The sequence below is a fragment of the Pinus tabuliformis genome, chromosome 6 (genome assembly GCF_031772625.1).
Source record: "Pinus tabuliformis cultivar Carrire ecotype Pingquan chromosome 6, CPIR1, whole genome shotgun sequence".
Taxonomy (NCBI): Eukaryota; Viridiplantae; Streptophyta; class Pinopsida; order Pinales; family Pinaceae; genus Pinus; species Pinus tabuliformis.
The window spans coordinates 558,580,288-558,603,817 of NC_142292.1; the positions used below are offsets into that span (position 1 = coordinate 558,580,288).

Sequence of the window (23,530 nt, forward strand, 5' to 3'; positions counted from 1 at the left end):
ATAGCGAGTGACAACGCATTACAATCCTCAAAACTAGGGTTTTGATTATAAGCATGATTAGCTTCATTTCATGGATATCATCATAGTTGTTTTGTTGCATAGATAAATTTATTGATCATTATACTCTCTTTTGCTGAATCATTTGATGACGATCTAAGAAGAAGAAGATTTGCAAGGGTTTTCCCTGTAGTGGGTTTTGCCCTGGTCTCATACCAATCCTGGTGTCTCTATGTGTGCATGTTTTTCTTCTATTGTTCCTTTATATTCCGCTACATAGATGATGATGATATTGTTCTTTCTACATAATTGCATATGCTGATGAATAATGGTGTAGAGCTGAATAATGTAATGATGATATGGGGTGAACATAATGTATTAATGAAGAAATGCAATTATCAAAGCAAAGAACAATGTAGCCCTATGAAAAAATTAACATGGTATCAGAGCTGGGCTAAAGAAAATCCATGGATATCACCCCAATGATGACACCTTTGATGGAAGCAAGAAGAAGATGGTGGAGACCTAAAAGAATTCTAGGGTTTGAAGAAAACCCTAGGCAACTTGACTATTAGGGTTTGATGGATTCTATGAGGTTAGGTTTGGAGAGAAAACCCTGGTTTATGGAAACAATATGAGATATGAAACCTAGTATGGTCAATGTGAAGATGCTCAGGCACTCGTGGGAACTTTGATGAAGCCCTAGATGGGATAATCCCTAGTAGGTCTGGTTGGATAATTGAAGGCAATATGGACTATGAACATTGATGGCTCTTGAAGGTTGGTTCAAGAGGGAGAGGATCACCTCTCATTAAAGATAAGTATTTCTTGACCTATGATGCCTCTTACTTTTGTTTAGACTTATGGATCTGTTTATTATGTTTATTGTTTATACTTTATGCATATGTATTTGAGTATATGGATGTTTCTAACCTCCTTGATGAGTTGTGATGAGTGGATCCTTCTTGAGGATTATTTGAATTGTAGGAAGGATGGTTAGAGCTGGAAAAGGTTAAGAGGAACTATACGAAAAGATGTCAAATGCTACGTATGTCTAATAAAAAAGTGCACAGGTATATGAATACCACAATGTATGCATGGTATGTTCTATTTTAGGAGTAACATTGATGGCTAGGTAGGTCCTAAGGTATGATGTATCCTTCTTTAATGGATCATACATGCATATGAAAGTGACTTGGATCTATGTTTCCTATGATGAAATGATGCACCTGGTGTTGAAATTTTTGATCTTCTTGAATTCTATGAGGCCACCTAATGTTGATACATTGATATACTTGATGATTGGCTAACATCTATCATTTGATATCTTGATCCTATAAAGAAGGCTAGCACTTTGACTCTAGTAGATGATACTCTTGATTCTTGTCATGCATAGGTCATGTTGGATTTCATATAGAAGGATAGCTCATTGAATATTACACATGATACTACTGGTAATGCTTGTGATAAGCATGATGAAAGCATATGGAAAGAGAGATTGACACTCTCGTGGTTTTGGTAAATTTTTATTGAATGACCTTACTTGATCTTATTGATAATGAAAAGCATGTTAACCTTGATGTTAAAGATATACTGTGAGATTGATATTCTAGATCTCTTACTACCTGTGGTCATGTCATGATGGCATATGGTAAAACGTAATGCCCTATCTTGATGAAATGATTTGATAGAAAGTTTTATTGTGTTCATAATCTTTGAGCTATGATGTTGCGTCTTTTTGTTGCTTTGAGTCTAACCTTTGATAAAAAGATTGATGTCATGATGTTGATAGCCATGACAGATATATGTTTATGATCTAATAGATCTATTGTTGCATGACTCTAGTATAGGCAGGTTGATGACATGAATGAAGATGAATGAAGTAGATTCCCAGTCAGAGGGAGAATCTCTTCTCAAGATTCTTACTCACATCACTATTTGTATTCTGTGTTTTTGAAATATAATTTATGTGCATCTGACATTATTGAATTGCAGCAAAGTCTCAGATCTAAAGACCATACAAAATTAGGGTTTTTGTTCCAGACACAGGCATAGATATGGGAGATTTTGTCCCTAGATGCACTCATGCTAAGGCTAAGATAGCATCCAGGAATATAAAGACACTCCCATGCTAACCTGAAGGGAGCGTCCAGGGGTTTGACTATGGTTGATCATCATCGGAAGTTTTCTGAAGCTATTTGAACTCTGAATCAAGGTGTCTCTAACATATTCTGCCACTGTAAACTGATTTCTGAAGTTGACACACTCATGCTAAGGCTAAGATAGCATCCAGGAAGATAAAGACACTCCCATGCTAACTTGAAGGGAGTGTCTAGGGGTTTGACTATAGTTGATCATCATCTAAACTTTTTTGAAGCTGTTTGAACTTTGAATCAAGATGTCTCTGATATATTCTGCCACTGTAAACTGATTTCTGAAGTTTTTGGGTTAAATTATTGATCACAAAAAATGCAGTATTATGAATGAAATCATATGTTCACCTGGAAATGTTAGTACCACAAATGTGTGTCAGATAACAGTAACATCTGAAAGCAGGAAAATCTTGAATGTTTGCCACAATATGAACTTGTGTTTATGTTTGAGGTTTGTGCTACAAGGGTTTGGCATGACTTGGATGATTGATATAGATAAGTTGTGTTTGGAACTTTGAAAAGATGCTTGACAATGACTTAAAACTTTGAATTGATGATTGAGATATGTTTTGATCTATAGATCTCTCCAAGATAGCAAATTTGGACTTGACCTGATGACTAATGCTTTGATTTGATGATTGTTGATTTGCCCTGATGTCAATGCTATGTGGGCATAGTGACCTTCAATGACTTATGTGAGTATTTGGAAAAATGGTTTTGTATTGGCCTCCTTGTTCTTAGCACAAGGGTTGAGGTATTGATAGTTGTGATTCAACATGAAAATGGAACCTGCATGACTCATCCTTGGTGTATGCATTTGCACCTAGTGACAAAAATGACTTGTATTATGATTATGAGAATGACTTGATGAAGTTTTGGATTGATATTGCATGGTTGATTACAACTTGTTGGCATGATAATGAATGAAGTCAAGACTTGATATGAGCTCTACCTTCCACTTGATTGAAAGAATTGATATTGTGATATCGATGACTTTGATAATAGTTTTGATCTGACTTCTAAACTATGATGAGCTGACTTTGTTGATACAACATTGATTTATGTAAGGCTGATTATGTTGGCTTAGTAAGGCATTATGCTTGCAGAAAGCATTTCATGAAGCAAGCTCCCCAATCTAGATATGTCCATATTTGTTAGTTATTTGATAAAGTCAAGATGATGAGTTCTAAGGTATGGCTTTGATTTCAATTATGGTTTTGGTTTTACATATTGATAGTCTACTCTTGACAAGTGATGAGCCTCTGATGATCTAAGTAAGAGGGAGTTGACTTTTGAAGCTCAGAATGATGTATCATGGCATGATTTCTGGAATTTGGGAAAGAAATTCTATATTGCAAAGCTACTGAAAAATGTTTTTGAATAATGGAAATCATTGGATACTCTGATTTGAAGTTCAAGATGTTGTTGAACTTGACATTGCATCCAACAGTTGTTTGAAGCATTGATGTTTTGTTTTGAAGATCCGTCTGTATATATATATGATGTGCATAGAACCTGAATAAATTCATGAGCCACTTCATTCACATATAGTTTCCACCAAGCATCCTTTAAAATATCTACATAAGATGTTCTATTTTTTAGGCTGAGATACTTCTCCTATAATATGTGACTGCATGGATGTATTGTTGATATTTGAGATTAATGTTAATGAGCACATTTGGATGCTACTTTAGTATGATATTTACCATGATATCTTGGATGAGAGGTCCATAGCACGACCAAGGTGGAGTACGACGTTGCTAGCATGGCTAGCTGCGAGGCAGGATGTAGAAGCTCCTTAGAGATCCGTTTGATCAAGATTTGAATATGACATGGATATATTGCAATGACAGAGAATCGCATATATATATTTGGGACTGAGATACATCCATATATTGAGTCAATGCAGTCGTTCGAGACAATCTTAGGCTTGTGATTGACATCTCCTTGAGAGGGAGGATGATTATGGTATCCTTTTGTGATTTATATGATTATTTATGATTTAACATGATATTTGATTTGATGTCTTGTATGAACAAGAAACAGCTACTATTGAGACAAGCAGATACCAGATTTGAGTATGATGAGAGCAACGCTAATCGAGGACACTGAGCCAACTCTTCCTCCCTGTCTGAGCTCCCAGGGTGAGGAATTGAGATAGAGGGCTCCTGGGGTTGAGGGAACTCTGGAAAATAGGGTATGACCCCTATATGTTACCCATAGGGTTGGAGATTCTCCTCCCCTAGCTTCTTAGGGTCGGAGAATGTTGCTCCCCTATTTCGTCATTGAGAGTATACCCCAGTTGGCATCATACCCACAAGCAGGGCTTGTCGGGAATACCGCTCCTCATTTGGCCAATGAGTTGAGAGTGTACTTGGGGTGTACAACCCAAGTCGATTATGATGCAGGTGTTCTACCACATGACTATTTAGGGTCATCGATGGGAAGATCAGTAGGCAATAGGATGGGTTGAGATAACCCTATGTGGTTCCGGGTTGAGATTGAGCTCCCTGATGTGATCCCAGGGTCGAGATGTGCTCCCCTGTGTGTTTGGATATCCTATTGCTTGATATGGGGTTGTAGATGTATAGCTCCCCCATGAGATTCTGGGTCGAGATGTGCTCCCCGATGTGGTTACAAGTTGAGATGTGCTCCCTGATGATATGCTCTCCAATGATGATTGATGATGATATTTCGAGTAGTAGCCCGCTGCTTGTGATTTCAGGTAGTATCCCGATGGATAAAGTGTGGTAACTTAAGCTCCCCTCCAGTAACAAATTCTTCTTCTTCTAGATTCGAGAATGTCCAGCATACGAGAAGGAACAATCAAGAGATAAACATGAATAAACAAGTGATAGATCGAGATGTACATTGATGATTTATGATGATGAGATACTTGAGGTGGTCATGTCATGATGACTACATGAAAAAGATTATCAATGATGATATGTGATGACACTTGAAGATACCAGAATGGCATATTGATCAATGGACAAATATTGGCGGGTAGAATTCTTCCTAGTTGAGAGGGAGTGTTAATTTTTGAAACTGCAGTCAAATTCCACTTTGGGCAACTCATATGATGAAGATAATAATTGCAATAGATTCCTCTTTTCGAGAGGACCAAAATCAACCTAAATATCACCTTATTTGGACAAGCAGAAGTTGGTTTTTGAATTTATTTATTTATTCATGTATATTGGATTAGGTCGGCCCTAAGCACATGTACAATTGGACAGGTCGGCCTCAACCCCAAGTGGACCCTCATGAAATCCTATAAATAGAAGAGACCTCAAGCTCATTTGGACACATTGATCAACCCATCCTCTCTTCTCTTATTGTCTTGGTTTGCACAAGTCTGACAAAGGAAAGCTCGCGCAAAGGGGCCAAAACTACAGGGTCAAAGCTCACACACATTCAGGGTTTCTGAATCTCAGACGTTGGCTTGTAACTATGGATTTTTGTTCTTGGATGCTGGCACAATATGGTCAAGACAGCGTCCAGGGAGTCTTGGACGCTCACACACAGTATCAAAGTGAGCATCCGGGAGGTTAAGGTTTCGGCAGTTCAGTTTGGATCCCAGGCGCACATACAAAATGGTCTAGGGAGCATCTGGGATGCCATAGACACTGACACAATAGCCTCATGGGAGCGCCCGAGCTGCCATAAATGCTCACACAAAATCCTGAAGAGAGCGTCCAAGGTTTGAGGAATATCTGGGTATGGTTGGTCCCCAGACGCCCACACACAGTTCACCTAGGAGCATCTAGATCAGTCCCAGACGCAGTCATCCAGTTCTCCTGAGAGCATCCAGATCTGTCTTAAATGCTCGAACAACTCCTCCATGCTTCCAGGACCAAAATATGAGTTATCAGTATACAATCGTGTTTAGATCAGTGACAACAGTATCTAGCAGTTGACTATAATCAGTGACAGCACATTACAATCCTCAAAATCAAAGTTTTGATTGTAAGCATGATTAGATTCATTTCATGGATATCATAGTTATTTTGTTGCATAGATAACGTTATGGATAATTGTACTCTCTTTTGCTAAATCATTTGATGACGATCTAAGAAGAAGAAGATTTGCAAGGTTTTTCCCAGTAGTGGGTTTTGCCCTGGTCTCAGACCAATCCTAGTGTCTCTATGTGTGCATTTTTTTCTTCTATTGTTCTTTAATATTCCACTGCATAGATGACAATGATATTGTTCTTTCTACATAATTGCATATGTTGATGAATAATGGTGTAGATCTGAATAATGTAATGATGATATGGGGTGAACTTAATGTATTAATGAAGAAATGCAATTATCAAAGCAAAGAACAATGTAGCCCTATGAAAAAATTAACATAAAACACAGGGGTTCTCCAAAACCCAGAAATTGTTTCTGGAAATTCCACCTAAAGATGGCTCAATTAAATTAATTGACCATGATTAAAAATTTCCTAACTTAGGGAAAATGGTTAATTAATAAAAAATAATTGAGAAAGGTGTGAATCATTTAGAAACTCACATAAATCGACTTGGAGATGATCTCAACCATCGATTATTTTTTAATCGTGGTCATTAGAGTCCCAACTAGAGATTATAAGAAGATGTCGATGGGTAGATGAAGAACACACTTAGTGTACAAGTTCCTTAGCAGACCGAGCTACCCAGTTGCAGAGATCAAGCAAGGGAGAGAAGTTCGAGCCAGAAGAACGCACGAGTGAGACACTAGAGCAGTGAGTTCCTTGGCAGATCGAGCTATCCAGTTGCAGCAGCAGGGAAGAAGGGTTCGAACTAAAAGGAACACAGGTGTGAGTGGGGTAGAGACGGTGATTTCAGAAGAAGTTTTCCAGTTCCGGAGAATCAGTAGCAGAGGTTTTGCAAAGCCTACGCAGATAGCTTCAGAGGGAGATCGAGATTGTTGAAAGGAAGGGTGATTCAATTGCAATTGGCCCAGAGAATCTCTAGGAGGCCAAGTGAGTCACATCCAGAGGCAGAGTTAGTGAAGATGTCACCTTTCCAACAATTCTGGGGCATAGAAAATAGAGTCTGTGCAAGCATTACGGAGAGGTTGTACGAGCAACTAGATTTGCCAGTTTTTGGAGTTGGGTCAGGCGTGGTGTTGAGGTATTTGCCTCACAGATATTTTGGTCAAATTATTTTGTTGATTGGATAGCCAGTGGGGCATCCATAGATTGTACTCAGAATTTCACTACTGCATAATAATAAAAACCCTCACTATTGCACTGGTTTTCCCACATTAGGTTTTTTCAAGGACAATTGTCCAAAAATAACGATGTCACAATTTTTGTGTGTGCCAGTATTTTCTCAGTTTCCAGTTTATCTTTCGCAATATTTATTTTGGTGAAAATTGCAGTTGTGAATTATTCATTGTTACAATAGTTGAAAATTTCACATGGTATCAGAGCAAGTTTGATAAATGGGAAGCTCAGAGGCAGAGAAAGGAAAATTCATTGTTCAAGAGGGAGCAATAGATCGAAATTTTTAGGGGCTACACAATGCCTAGCTAGGCAGTGCAAATTGTTGGGAAAGACTTCGATTTTCCAGTTGCAGTTGCATGAAAGTTCGGTTTGTCTGGAATAGTATTCCAACAGGGAGAGGGAGCAACAACAACTCAGTTTTTTCGCTGAGCAGATTTCTTGTCTGAGCAGAAAAGGATTTTGCAACATTTTTCTAGAGCAAAACCAATGGCGGGTGGAAGAGAAAGTGAACACATAGAGGGAGATTTCTCTCAGAGGGTTTCTAGTCAAAAATCCAATATTTCCAGTTGCAGCGAGAAGTAGAAACAAGCATTTTTCTCACTCTAGGAAGGAGTGCAAGTAGCAGTGCTAATAATTGAGTGTGAAAAGCTAGGAGATTCCTATGTATTCTTCTAGATTTGAGTTTTGCTGATTTTGCAACTTTGCAGAGATGGTCATATGAGATTGTCAAAATAGGTCGTGCGAGTTAGCTAGAATGCAGATCTAGGCAGCGGATCAACTTCTAGTTGCCAAAGACAGGTGTCAAAGGGAGTGTGCCTTGTCTAATTAGAGTTACAAAGCGAAGAAAGGTCTCAGTAAGGGACAAATCTCGAAAGGAGGTAGTGGTGCACCAAATCTAGGTGGAGGAGGAGTATGAGACTCCAGTGTGGCAGTTGGGTAGGGTCCAGCGCAGTTGCAACAAGGAGATCAGTCAGATCAGTTTCGGTTTGTTGCAGCAGGACCATCATCTTTTCTACAGGAGCCCACAATATTATAGTAGCAAGTTTAGTGTCAGAAAGATGCAACCATCCATTTAGATGAAATTTGCAGAACTAGTTGTTGTCAATACATGTGAGACAGTTGTAGATCTAGTTGTAGTGACACAAGCAGTGCAAATTGCCCAGTTGCGGTGTGCAGGTGCAGTTACAGCCAGATGATTCCCAACGCAAAGCTATGCAGTCCAGTTTCCAATACAGGAGGACAGTGCGAGTTGCCAAGAGGGAGCATAGTGATTTTCCATAGGGAGATCGAGACTTAGAGGGAGTCTAGCTTCAAAGGGAGCAGCCCTATGGAAGCTAGCGCTTCAGGATCTGGGGAGATCAGTCTCATTATTGCAATAGTAGCAACAACAGTATGAGTAGATCTGAGTTCAGAGTTGCGTAGATATTTGGGCAGGGTCTAGTGAGGCGAGCATGAGATGGTGTTTCCTCATGGATCATACCTTGCTACAAGGGCCCACAAATTCGGTAGCAGGAGGATCAGTGTCAATTTATGCAGTCAGTTCTAGAGTGACAACTATAGACTAGTGGCAGTCAGATGCTAAGGAGCGCAAAGCAGTGTTGACAGCAAAGCGACAGACTCAGTAGTAGAGTCAACAACAACGTAGATTACCAGTGGACAGTGCAGAGGATAGTTGTAGTCAAATGCTCAAGAGACAGATGTGGCACAAAGACACAGTTGATTCAGTATTTTGAATGCTTCTCAGTTGTTGTAGTTGCAGTAGTAACAACAACAGTTGAGAGGGAGTTGAGTTGCAATGTAGATGCAAAGTTGGCAGTAGTACAGGTTGTACAATGCAATGTCAGCATCAACACAAATGCACTAGTTTGGTTCAGCTACAGTCAGTGGCAGATGAATCAGAGTAGCATAGTAGTTGATGGACAATAACTGAGTGAACAACGCAGTGACTAAGGGAACAACACTGTGACTGAGGGAGAAATGTAGTCATTTCCAGCAGAGTTTCCTGTCAGACATCAACAACGTGTATGGGAGGATGATGCAGAGGCAGGGTGTTGTAACAATTCAACACTAGAACATCCTCGCTAAGAGGGAGTGTTAGTTTTTGTAGTGGTGTTCTAGTCTCGAGACTTTGTGGAGAGGCTAAAATATAGGAGTTCTTCAAAACCCAGAAATCGTTTCTGGAAATTCCACCTAGAGATGGATTAATTAAATTAATCGACCATAATTAAAAATTTCCTAAGTGTAACTTAGGAAAAATGGTTAATTAATAGGAATTAATTGAGAAAGGTGTGAATCATCTAGAAACTCACACATATCGACTTGGAGATGATCTCAACCATCGATTAAGTTTTAATCGTGGTCTTTGGAGTCCCAACTACAGATTATAAGAAGAGGTCGATGGGTAGATGGAGAACACACTCAGTGTGTGAGTTCCTTGGCAAATCGAGCTACCCAGTTGCAGAGATCAAGCAAGGGAGAGAAATTCGAGCTAGAAGGATGCACGAGTGAGACATCGGAGCAGTGAGTCAAGGGAGAGAAGTTCAAGCTAGAAGGACGCACGAGTGAGACACTAGAGCAGTGAGTTCCTTGGAAGATCGAGCTATCCAGTTGCAGCAACACGTAAGAAGAGTTCGAGCCAAAAGGAACGTAGGTGTGAGAAGGGCAAAGACAGTGATTCCGGAGGAATTTTTCCAACTCCAGAGAGTCAGCAGCAGAAGGGTCGTATTTCCCAGAGAGGTTGTGCAAAGCCTGCGCAAATAGCTTCAGAGGGAGATCGATTTTGCTGAGAGGAAGGGTGATTTAGTTACAGTTGGTCCAGAGAATCTCCAAGAGGCAAAGCGAGTCAGCCAAGACGTCGACTTTCCATCGAATCCAAGGCATAGCGAGTAGAGCCTACGTAAGCACTATACAGAGGCTCACACAAAGGTTGTACGAGCAACGAGATTTGCTAGTTTTCTAAGCTGGGTCAGGCGTGGTGTTGACGTATTTGCCTCACAGATATTTTGGCCAGATTATTTTGCTGATTGGATAGCCAGGGGGCATCCATAGATTGTACTCAAAATTTCACTACTGCATAATAATAAAAACCCTCATTTCTGCACCAATTTTCCCACATTGGGTTTTTTCGGGGACAATTGTCCAAAAATAATGGTGTCACAATTTTTGTGTGTGCCAGTATTTTCTCAGTTTCCAGTTTATCTTCCGCAATATTTATTTTGGTGAAAATTGCAGTTGTGAATTATTCATTGTTTGTCGTAGCAAATAAACTACAAAATTAATTTATAGTTAAAATAATAATTTTTCAGTTGCTGCAATAGTTGAAAATTTCACACAACTTGTAATGACTAGACATTGTTTCAAAGTTTCTAGGTGAAAGTGTAGTCTTATAGCACAAGAAAAGAAAAGTATGAAAAAAACTAAAATGTCCTAAGAATCAAAAGGTATGGAACCTCGAACTTGTAATGCACTAGTCTTCCTTTCAAAATTGCTAAGTGAAAGTGTAGTCTTCTCCCTCGACATTGCCCAAGATTCAAGCCAAGTAGGAGGCAAAGTGGAGGAGCTAGAAATGGGTAAATAGTGAGAGAAGAGCCCTCGGTAAGCAAGAGGCAATGAGAGCCAAGTAAAGGGGGAGTGAGATTTGGCATGAAGCAAGGAAGATAGGTTTCAAACCATGAACGGGCATAAGGTTTTAGAACCCTAAAAAAAATTCCATGAATGCATACTTCTTACTAATATGGCAAGAAACCATGGGAATGGACCTCCACAAATGGTGGAGATATGGATTCCCATGTGAAATATTCCTAATTACAAGTGCCAAATTTTGTGATGGAAGACATGGGAGTCACCAAACCACTGTTTCACTCTCATGCCTAGAAAATAAAGAAAGAATGCAAAGAGGAGGGATCATGGATGTCCAAAGAAACTTCAAAAATCTAAGAAAGAAAAAGAGAGGCACAAAGTCTCCAAAAGGACTTGACAATCTAAGAGAAATAAAACAAAAGTCCCAAGAGGAGCAGAAGGCTAAGGAAAAGAAAATAAACTCTTTTCTAAAATAATTGCACCTAATTTAAATGGAAAAAGGTAAGAAAAATAATCAACAAGAAAATCTATGAGTTTTTGGTAAAAGGTAATATTTGTTCCATAAGAAACAAGAAAATTAGTTCTATATTTCATTTGAAACTAGTAAAAATCCCACAAAACAATACAACATGAAATCATGAATGATAAAATTGTGTGGAGCATTCCACAAATTCATAAACTCGAATGAAACAAAGAGAGAAAATGCTCAAAAGGAAAAAATATCGCACATGCAACCCACTAAGGAGTGGAACCACTTACAAAGACCAAGGGAAAAACAAGGCAAGGGATTCTCCGCTAGACTAATTTAATTAAATGGGTTTGGGTTGAACATTAAGCCAAGAAATCAAAGACAATGCTCTAAGTTGGTACTGTGTGGAATGATTTACCAATAGTCCCAAGTGATAGTGATACTCGAGTGTCTCAAGTGATAGTGATACTTGAATGTATATGGATTAATGTGAGAAGAAATGTTTGGATAGGGTGTTTTGCATAAAGAGGAGCCCAAATAATTAAATTAAATTGAGGGTGCTAGAAGAGACAATAGAGGAGGGGGGATCAACTATGCGAGGTTGAAGCACCTCTAAAAATCATCCCAAGGTGGAATAACAAAAAGGTTAATTTTTTTGTGCTACAACATTAAGTACAATTAAAATAGCATTTAGAATGAAGTAATTTGGCACAATTATGGTATATTGTCAAATCCTTGGCTATCATCTTTATTCAAGCTTATTTGGTGTTTTTACCCTCAAGATTGCTAATCACTTCCCTTCATCTTGTTAATGTTTTCATATTAAAGCTTCATGATTATGTCTAAATTTGTGGTTAGCTACTCATAGTCTTCACCATCCTTGCTCAAACTTCCAATGCATAATGATGTCCCTAATATCCTTGCATGGTTGCTGGTCCAACCTCGTGCTCTCAATCCATGATAACCCCACTAAGCACACCATTGCTAATATTTTCATCATATCCATGTTTTTCCTAGGTCAACACTTGAATTAGCATCAAAATAAACCTCTCTACACATCATCTTTGTGTCAATCACAATTTAGGTAGATATTATTCTTATGTTTACCCAATGGACATCTTTGACAAAAAATTGCACTCTTAAAAGCCTAATAATTACATTTATTACTCTTAATCTGATGTGGTTCACGAACTCTGGACATTGGTGACTGCTACGTCCACGAAAACAGTTTCTGAGTAGATCCACCCGAAGGGATTAGTCTCGCCAACTCATTTTAGAGCCTAACTCTGAGGGTGTCAAGGAGAATTGACCCCATGACCTCTCATAGTGAGGTGCTTATGTGGCAGGTACTCGACCAATTGAGCTAACCCTCGGGGCCTTACATTTATTACTCTTAATAAATGATTATGATGAAATTAAGATTCAATAATTTATATGAACATGGTGCAAAATTGACTAAGCCATAACAATAGGCATCAATCAATCTAAGAAAATCCATTTTTTTAAGCATTATAGACCTTGGAAGGAGGGAGAACATTAGGCAACCAAATTGTAGAGAGTTGTTAGGAGTTTTCTAGTTATGATGGAAAAAAATGGATTTCACATTGCAAATGCTATGGTACTAGTAGGATCTAAAATCCTCGATTGGGATTAGGCATTTACCACCTTGAATTTAGACATGGGACACATGTACCGTCATTAGAGATCATCTAGATTCTAAATCATGCAACACTTACAAATGGATTTATCAACTTTTAATGAAAACATCCATGTTTGTAAAGTCCATTCCATCATTTCTCTATGTATGTGTATCCATGTAATATTATTGTATTGTTGTAAGGAATTTTTAAGTAAATGATTTTGTTGGTATTAGGTATCTATCATCTCCATCTCCATGCTAACGTGAGACAAATTATATTTTCTCCATGTCTCTAAGAGATTTGAATATGGGTCTCCACAATGAAAACCTAAGACATTAACTAATGGTCCTCATGATTCAATGTTGAGTATAGTTGTAATCTTATTATAGTGTATGGTTATTTGTGGTCATGGAATTTACAAAATATAATTATTCTCTATGGAAGACACCTTGGAATGCGCAGCTCACCTTGTCAACTCCAGCATTATATTTTGCAGCAGCCTGGCCTCCCAATTGTTTCTCTCATAGTTGCCTTCCCCTGTGCTCCACGTCGCTCCTTCTGACCTCAATTTTTTGACTCCTGACCCCTATATCTCAATCGTGAACAATGACACAGGTAGGGAACGCCGCCTTGGATGGGGCAAAGAGTGCAGTCGGCCCCCAACCACTCTGGACGACACCTCCATCGCGACCTTCTTCAACCATAACATTCCTGACATATTCGAAGGAAAGTAGTTACCATGGAGGAAGAGGAGACCCATGGGGGATGCACGTCCCTTTGGGCTCTCCGCAATCCAATTGGTTGCCTTGGCCTTGCCCTGCCTTGGCCAGAGACCTCAGCATTGCCTACCCCCCAAACCTCCCATCCCCTGCTATGTCTCCCCCACGCTCCCATCCCGCCAGCTCGTCCCTCCCCGCAAAGCTCCTCCTCTTCCCTCCTCCCCTCAACCCAACCCATTCGAGTGTTACATTTTGGAAGAGGTCCCTAAGGACCCCAACATAGTGTAGGCTCAAGGCAACACCCAGGCTTGTGGAGGCACCAACTCGACAACGATGTGGCTCCACTGCAATGCGCGCTATCCACCGATGACATGACGAGCAAAAGGTTGGTAGCTTCGCTCTCATTTTGGTTAATAGCTATTAGAGTGACCTTGTTTTGGCTCAATGAACACCAGTGCGACCACACCTTTTCTGCTCAGCCTAAGTGTGCCCAATTTAAGACTGAGAAGCTCACAGTTGTGGTGCAATTTCCCATTGCCCTTGTCCTTCAGTCTATCGTCAATACGTCGCGAGGCTCAATCCTCTGCGATTTGAATATCATTATTTTTCATATGTTATACTCTCTGGAAAATGTAAACTCTAGTCTCCCCACTCTAGTCTCCCCACCCAGGGGCAAAGAATTTTTGACTACACACTTTGGTTTCTTCGCTCGAGATAGAGATAAATCTCATGATTGTACAGTGTATATTTTGTTCAGCTAATATATATATACATATATATATATATATATTATTTATTTTATTATTGTATATTCAATGCGAGTTGTCTTTAGTACGACTTTTTGGAAGCTTTTCCCATAGGTTTTTCTTGTTTAATTTCTCTAAAATCCTGCAAATTTTTTTTGAAATCACAAGTTTGATGGGTAACTCTTGCACAATCCAAGTGCCCTAAAGTTTTTCACGGTGTTGAATCTATATATACAGTAGTTTAAATAACACAAATCAAGATTTCACCTCAAATTGTCCAAAAAACCACACTAAAAACAACTACTATTCAATGCGATTACCCTAAACATATCTTATAATCAATATAAAATATAAATTTATATACACTTAAATTTATGATGATACTTCAATCTATTATCTACCTTACTATATTTATATATATCCTTTAAAATATAAATTTAAATTATTTTAGAAAACCTAAATCAATTTAAAATACTTCCCAAACTTACCAATAAAAAAATCAATGAAAGAAATACCAATTTAAAAACTAAAAAAATTTAAAATATATATTCAAACCATACCCATATTATTTTTTAAAATGTAAATTTAAAATACATATATATCCTTTAAAATATAAATTTAAGTTATTTTAGAAAACCTAAATCAATTTAAAATACTTCCCAAACTTACTAGTAAAAAGATCAATGAAAGAAATACGAATTTAAAAGCTAAAAAGATTTAAAATATATATTCTAACCATACCCATATTATTCTTTAAAATGTATTAAATGAGGTAAAAGCAGTACGTGAAAAAGATAAAAAGACTTGCGACAACCTAAGGTTTTCCTATTATTTGTATTTCGCGGAAACAACGGCAACCCTCGGCTGTGACAAGCTATGGTTTCCGTACTATTTGTAATGTTCTCTATTCTGACGCTAAAAGTAAATTGAAACATTCATAATAATTCTGGCAATGGATGGTGAAATCGTCCGTACCTGCAGCTAGCGGAGGGTTGAGGTTGACGCTGTACCTGGTGTACCGGTGAAGGAGTACCAACGAGAACCACTACAATTAACCGCACCCGCTTATTTCACTCATCCAAGTCATCTCCATTAACTGCAAATCAATTAATAAAGATTCATATATCAAGCATTGCAAAGTCCACGATCACACCATACATGCTGAAAATGGAAAATATTAAAATAAAAAAAATAAAAAGCAGAGCACATTTCAAAGATGAAAAACCTGACCGAGTAAAAACCCGGATCAACGAAGCTACTGCCAAAAAAATTAAGCAATAGAGAGGTTCAGAGTGAGCTTTACCTTTGAAAGTTTTTTCTTCATTAAAAAGCCCAACGATTCTTCACTCTTCCAAGAACATGATATTGGAAAAACCATCTGGGTCATATACATCCAATTCCATTTGGGAGCGAGTTATTATTAGTGCAACTGACATCTCATTATGTAAATATTTATTATTAAAAAACTATCTAGAATAAACAAATCAGAAAATAATTATGCTGGTCCATTTCAGTGATTAAGCTTCGTAACAAATCCCAAATCATGGTACTTGTTTCCATCCTCCAAAGCAATCACACAAATATTAAAAAAAAAAAATAACACAAACTACAACAAAACTAAAAGAAAAAATTAACCTTAAATATAAATTATTTTGAATAACTTAAATATGTCACAAATTTACACATCAAAAAAATTAAAATTTAAAGGATATATTTTTTAAAATGTGAATTTAATTTGTTTTAAATGAGGTAAATCCAGTGCATAAAACTTAGGGTTTTTATATATATTTTTTTATTAGGAAAATTAAAGTTGGGCTATTTATTAAGTAGGGAAACTCATTTTACAGCCAAGTATAAAAGCTCATTCTACAACCTAGCATAATTGAATCTAGAAGCTTATTTTACAACCCAACCCAGTATAAAAGGTTCATTCTACAGCCAGTATAAAGGCTATTTGTAATTCACATTCTTACTTAGTTGTCCATATGATATAATATATTTTTATGTAAAATAATTAGAAGTAATTGTAATATATTCATAGATACAATTTAAACAATAAAAAATAACATATTGTATATTGCATTCTAAAATAAATTTACACCTAAAAAAATTTGATCTTTCTCTATTTATACTAAATCCTTAGTTAAAATAAATGACAAAATAATAAACTGTTCGTCTATGTTCTTCCCCAAATCATCCCTATTTAACTATAAAGCAATCAACTAGAACCTTAGACAGATAAAGAATCATTCTGTAATGATGTGGGCGATGAAGCCATAAATTTCGAAAAACAAAAAAATCAAAGCGAACCAAATCCATTTCAAAGATGAAAAAACTGAATCGGGCTCCAAAAAACATTAAAGCAATAAGGCAGGTTCAGAGTGAACTTTACCTTGAATATCGTTCTTTTTATTGAAAGCACCAACGACTCTTCTCCTACAGATAAACTCTTCCAAGAACATCATATTAGAAAAACCAATCCAATTCCATTTGGGAGCTATTATCAGCACAACAGACATTTCATTACTTAAATATTTATTGGTAAAGAATATCTAAATATGTATATAGATTTAAATTAAAGAAACCGAATCTATTTTACCTGCTTGTCCCATTCCAGTGATCACACTTCATTAAAAAAAAATCCCAAATCATGGGACTCATTTCCATCTGTCCATTTCGTATCTAAGTCTCATCCCAAAAAAATCGAATCGACCAACAAAAGAAAACAGACACACAAAAATATAAAATAACAAATAACAAATAAACTAAGAGCAATTACAAATAAAATTAAAAAAAAAAATAGACTGTAAATATAAATAAATGAAAGATATAAATTTAAAAGCGAAGAAGATATACCATATCCATATATGTAAATCTAATCTGTTTTAGATAAAATAAATCCCGGGCATGTCCAAAATTAAATGACGACATGAAAGAGTCGTGAATTTAAAAGCTCAGATATGAATTTAATTTAAAAGCTAAGAATATATACCATACTCATATATATTCTTTAAAATGTAAATTTAATCCAGATATTGTAAAATTAATCTATAAGAAAATCTCAGGAACAGCAGCAACCTCGGCGCTGTCTATGGTTTGCGTACTATTTGTATTTTTCCCTATTTTCACCCTAAAATTTCGAGAAACAACAACAAACTTGGCTAGGGCAACTTATGGTTTCCGTACTATTTATAATTTTCTATTTTCTACCGCTAAAATTAAAGTTGAGACATTCATATTAACTCTGGCAATGGATAACTGTATAGTCCATACCTGCAGCTACGCGGAGCTGAGGTTGAGGCGGTTGAGGCTGTACCCGCTACCGGTGAAGGTTTACGCATCTAAAAATAAATACTGTGTATCTTGTTCGTCTCTGTTTTTCTCCAAAGCGTTTCTTAAAGATGAAAGTATGGGTGAAGGGGAAAAAATATCCTCATTTCAAAGACAAAAATCCTCAAGCAAAGCTACCTACCAAAGAAAATTAAAGACGAGTTCAAAGTGAGCTTTACTTCGAATAGCTTTCTCTTTATTGAAAGGTCCAACGATCTTTCTCTTGGAGATAAACTCTTCCCGAACGTGACAATGGGAAAACCCTCTGGGTCCTATGCATCCAATGTATTATCAGCACAGAGGACAATTCAGAGTGAGTTTTTGATTTTTTTTACACAGAAAAAACATAACACTCTTCATTTAAGTGAGCTTTATCTTGTATTGCATTCTCTTAATTGAATAGCCTTTTGAAAGGTCCAACAATTTTTCTCCTAATATAAACTCTTCCAACCACGTGACATTAGAAAACCATCTGAGTGGCATACATCCCAGCGGACATCTCATTACGTAAAAAATTAGTGGTAAAGAATTATCTAAATTAAATAAAAGAAACAACAACGTATCAGAAAAAAATAAATTATACCTGCGTTTACATTCCAATGATTACGCTTCATACAAAAAAAAATCCAAATCATGAGACTCGTTTCCATCTGTTCATTTCGTCTCTAAATCTTAAAAAAAATATCAAACCGACCAACTAAAAACCAAATACACAGAAATATTTAACAAAAAAAACCAGAAAGCCAACTACAAACAAAATTTTAAAAAATAGACTAAATATAAATTATTTTAGATAGAAATATAAAATATTTTAACTACAAGTATAAAATATTTTATTTTAAATAACTTAAATTATTGTAAAATAAATCTTAAACTTACCAATAAAAAAAAAATGAAAGAGATATAAATCTCAAACTTCCCAGATAAAAAAAAAATAAAAGAAATATAAATTTAAAAGCTAAAAAGATATATCATGTCCATATATATTCTTATTCTTTAAAATGTAAATTTAATTGGTTTTAAATGATGTAAATCCATTGCAGTTTAAAAATAAAATGACCAAACAAATTTAAAAACTAAAATAATATTATATAAATTTAATTTAAAAGCTAAAAAATATCATATGAATCTAATTTAAAAACTAAAAGTATATATTGTACCCATATATATTCTTTAAAATGTAAATTTAATTGAACGGCAACCTCAGGTATGTCTATCGTTTCCGTCCTATTTGTATTTTTCCCTATTCTCACGGTAAGATTGGGAGAAGCAGCAGCAACCTTGGCTAGGGCAACGTATGCTTTCCGTACTATTTATGATTTCTTTATTCTGAGACTAAAATTAATGTTAGACTCCTCGGGCGGAGAATTAGAATTAAAGTTTGGACATTCATATTAATTATGGCCATTTGTGACGCAATAGTCGGAGTTTCCGAGGCGGTACCGGCTACCGGTGAAGATTTACGCATCGAATAATTAAGTATTGCGTGTCTCGTTCGTCTCTGTTTTCCTTCGAGTCACCCTTATTATTATACAGCCTCACACGGATAAAGATTGATTATGTAGTGGAACATAGAGCATTGTAAAGCCTATAAGAGGAAAACGTTTTTTTAAAGAAAGAAAGCATAGGTTATTAATATTTATGGAATTATAGTTTTATTAATGTATTTAGTAGTATATGTGATGTGTTAGATTTAAATAAATATAAAATTTAATAAATAGCATACTGCTTCAGTATATTAATAGAATTATAATTTTTCGGCCTGGAGTATGCCGTAAAACTGCTTCTGCTTGGCTAAGAGCTCGTCTTCCTCGGACGTAAGGAAACAGGTTAACGGCCCAAGACCCAGAGGCATCTGGCAGGAGTGAGAGCCTGCTCCCGATTACGGACCACCAGCAGGGTTATGCCAGGTGGCGTGGTTTTCCTATTTAACAGTGATGAGTCAACCCAGCGTTCGCGGATAGCAGCCTGAGATGGCTGTCCTCACTGTTGGTTTGACACCTGAGTTGATAGGTTTTACCACCTTCGGAAAAAAAAAAAATAGAATTATAATTTTACAGGTTAAAAAAATATAAATATAAAGAAAACTCAAAAAAAATGAAAATTAAAACAATATACAAATTCAGAGTGAACTTTATCTTAAATAGCCTTTTTTATTATTAAAAGGCCAACCATAATTCTTCGTCGTACACATCCAATCCCATTTGGAAGCTATTATTAGCACAGCTGACATCTCATTATGTAAATATCAAATATTTATTACCCAAGAACTATTTAAATTAAAAAACAAATCAGAAAATAATTATTCCTGTTTTTCCATTTCCGTGATTAAATTTTATTAGAAATCCCAAATTCATTTGTCCGTTTCCTTCTAAACGTCACCTGCAATGTGATTTAAAATAAATTTATAAATTATTTTAAAAGATTTAAATCAGTTTAAAATAAATTTATAAATTATTTTACAGAATTTAAATCAGTTTAAAATAAATTTAGAAATTATTTTAATGAATTTAAATTTATTTTAATGATTTTAAATTAATTTGTTAAGTAAAGTGAATTAGGATCAAATTTTACCGGAGTAGTTGTGCCATGTGACCAGATCCAGTGCTATTCCAAGGTGCTATCATGAATAATTTTAACAGTTTAAGAGCTCCTCAAACTACAAGTCAAACTGAAACGATCATTCACATCTTAAAACAACCTAAAATATTTTTAAAACTTAAAATATAAATTTAAAATAATAAAAATATAAATTTAAAATTTAAAAAAAATATACCATAACCATATATAATATTTAAAATGTAAATTTAATTTGTTTTAATATAATATTTAAAATATGAATTTAATTTGTTTTAAAGCAAGCAAATCAAGTGCTTGTCACCCATAAAATGACCAGAATAACCCAGAGAAGTGAATTTAAAAGTTAAGAAAATATGATATGAATTTAATTAATCAAGTGCATGTCACGCAAAAAATACCAAAATAACCCAGAGAAGTGAATTTAAAAGTTAAGAAAATATGATATGAATTTAATTTATTAACTATAAAGATATACCATACCCACATATATATTTTTTTTAATGTAAAAGATAAAAAAACTACATAAAGAACCGTGAATTTATAAGTTCCGAAAATCTGACGGAACAACAACAACCTCAGCATTGGCAACTTATGTTTCAGTACTACTGGCATTTTTCCCTATTCCCACACTAAAATTTGGAAGAAATCTGTGGTTTTTAACTATTCGTGTTTTTCTCTATTCTGATGCCAAAATTAAAGTTGTGTCACTTTAAAAATGAAAAACCTGAAAAATCCCTCATCAACAAAGCCACTTACCATAGCAAATTAAAGCAATAGGTAGGTTCAGAGTGAGTTTTATCTTGCATAGTTCCCTTTTAAAGGCCCAAAGACTCTTCTCCTAAAAATAATCTCTTCCAAGAACATGACATTAGAAAAACCATCTGGGTCGTATACATCCAATCCCATTTGGGAGCTATTATATCAGCAGAGCGGACATTTCATTATGTAAATATTTATTGGTAAAGAACTATTTAGATATTTATATAAATTTAAATTTAAATTTAACCAAAAAAAATCCTAATCAGAGACTATAATTATACTTTTCGTTCCATTGATCACGCTTCATAAAAAAATTCCAAATCATGGAACGGGTTTCCAGCTGTCAATCAAAAGAAATCAGATACACAAAAATCTAAAAAAATAAATAAATTAAAAAAAAAAAATCATCATATTAAATATAAATTATTAAAAAAAAAATTAAATATAAATATAAAATATTTTTAATAAATGAAAGAGATATAAATTGAATGGCTAAAGAAATATGCCATATCCATATATATTCTTTAAAATAAAATAAATCCTTACCAAATGAAAAACCTGAATATGATATGAATTTAATTTAAAAGCTATCAAAATATCATATGAATTAAATTTAAGAGCTAAGAATATATACTATAGCAATATATATATATATATATATTCTTTTAAATTAATATTCTATAAAATTTAATCGAGATTTTGTAAATTTAATTTAAGAAAATCAAGAGGAACAGCAACAATCGCAGCTATGTTTATTGTTTAAGTACTATTTGTATTTTTCCCCGTTTTCACTTTAAAATTTCGGGAAACAGCAACAAGCAACTTATGGTTTCCGTACCATTTATAATTTTCTCTATTCTGATGCTAAAATTGAAGTTAGGACATTCATATTAATTTTCAAAAAAAACATTACTCATTTAAAAGACGAAACACTTTAATGGAGTAAAACCCAATCAGCCAAACTACCTACTTTTAAACACTTTAATGGGGGTAAAACCCGATCAGCTAAACTACCTACCAAAGAAAGGTTGAGAGTAATATTTACCTTCAGTAGCTTTCTGAAAGGTCCAACTATTTTTCTCCTATAGATAAACTTTTCCAAGCAAGTGAAAAACCATTGAATCCTACACATCCAATCCATGTGGGAGCACAGCAGCCATCTCATTACTTAAATATTTATCATAGAGAATTATCTAGACATGTATATAGATTTAAATTAAAATAAACAAATCAAAAAAATAATTATACCTGCTTTTGCTCGTACATTCCAGTGATTAAGCCTCATAATAACAGACTTTAGATATATATTACTGTAGATATAGATTACTTTAAATATAATATTATAAATTATTTTAAATATAAATAGCTTAGATTATTTCAAAATACATCTCAAATTTATTAATAAAAAATAAGCAGAAGAGTTATAAATTTAAACGCTAAGAAGATATACCATATGTAAATTTAATTTGTTTTAAATGAGGTAAGTCCAGTGCGTGCGGATGACCAAATGATTTTAAATGCTAGAAAATATTATATAAATTTGATTTAAAAACTCAAAAAATATTATATGCGATGACCATATATTCTTTAAAATGTAAATTTAGTCTAAGAAAATGTCGAGGAACAGCAGCAACCTCTGCTATGTCTATATGGTTTCCCTAATTTTTTCCTATTCTCAAGCTAAAATTTGGAGAAACGGCAGCAACCTTGGCTAGGGCAACCTATGGTTTCCGTACTATTTATAATTTCCTCTATTCTGACGCTAAAATTAAAGTTGGGACATTCATATTAATTATGGCTATGGATGAAGGAATAGTCCGTACCTGCAGCGAAGCTGAGGGCTGAGGTTGAGGCTGTACCTGCTACCTGTGAAGATTTAAGCATCGAATAAATAAGTACGGTGTGTCTTGTTCGTCTGTATTTTCCTCCAAGTCATCCTTATTAATGGCAAAGCAATCAAACACAGTCCCACACGGACAAAGATTCCTTATGTAATGGAACACAGGGCCACGTCCACGATGAAGCCATATATGCTGAAAACGTTTCTGAGAGATCAAAGTATGGCCCAAAGGGGCAAAACAAAATTAGGAAAAAACAATACCTATTTCAAAGACGAAAAACCTCAATGCGGTAAAATCCGGATAAGCAAAGCTACCTACCGAAGATAATTAAAGCAATAGACGAATTCAGAGTGAGCTTTACCTTGAATAGCTTTTTCAGAGATAAACTCTTCCCAAGAACGTGACAATGGAAAAACGATCTGGATCTTATGCATCCCATCGTATTTGGGAGTTATTATCAGCACAGAGGACATTTTATTGTGTAAATATTTATTAGTAAAAAA

At 35.4% G+C, this 23,530-nt stretch overlaps 1 long non-coding RNA gene across 1 annotated transcript in view; it reads right to left on the bottom strand.

The window, feature by feature from the left end:
- LOC149259732 (uncharacterized) overlaps positions 1-18,505 on the bottom strand; it is a 279,425-nt gene extending 260,920 nt beyond the window's left edge. Inside the window, exons 1-3 of the long non-coding RNA XR_016247633.1 lie at positions 16,910-18,505; positions 15,821-15,895; positions 15,493-15,613 (exon numbers count right to left, since the gene is read on the bottom strand). This is a non-coding gene — a long non-coding RNA (uncharacterized LOC149259732). The remainder of the gene's footprint in view (positions 1-15,492; positions 15,614-15,820; positions 15,896-16,909) is intronic.
- Between the last annotated feature and the right edge of the window lie 5,025 nt (positions 18,506-23,530).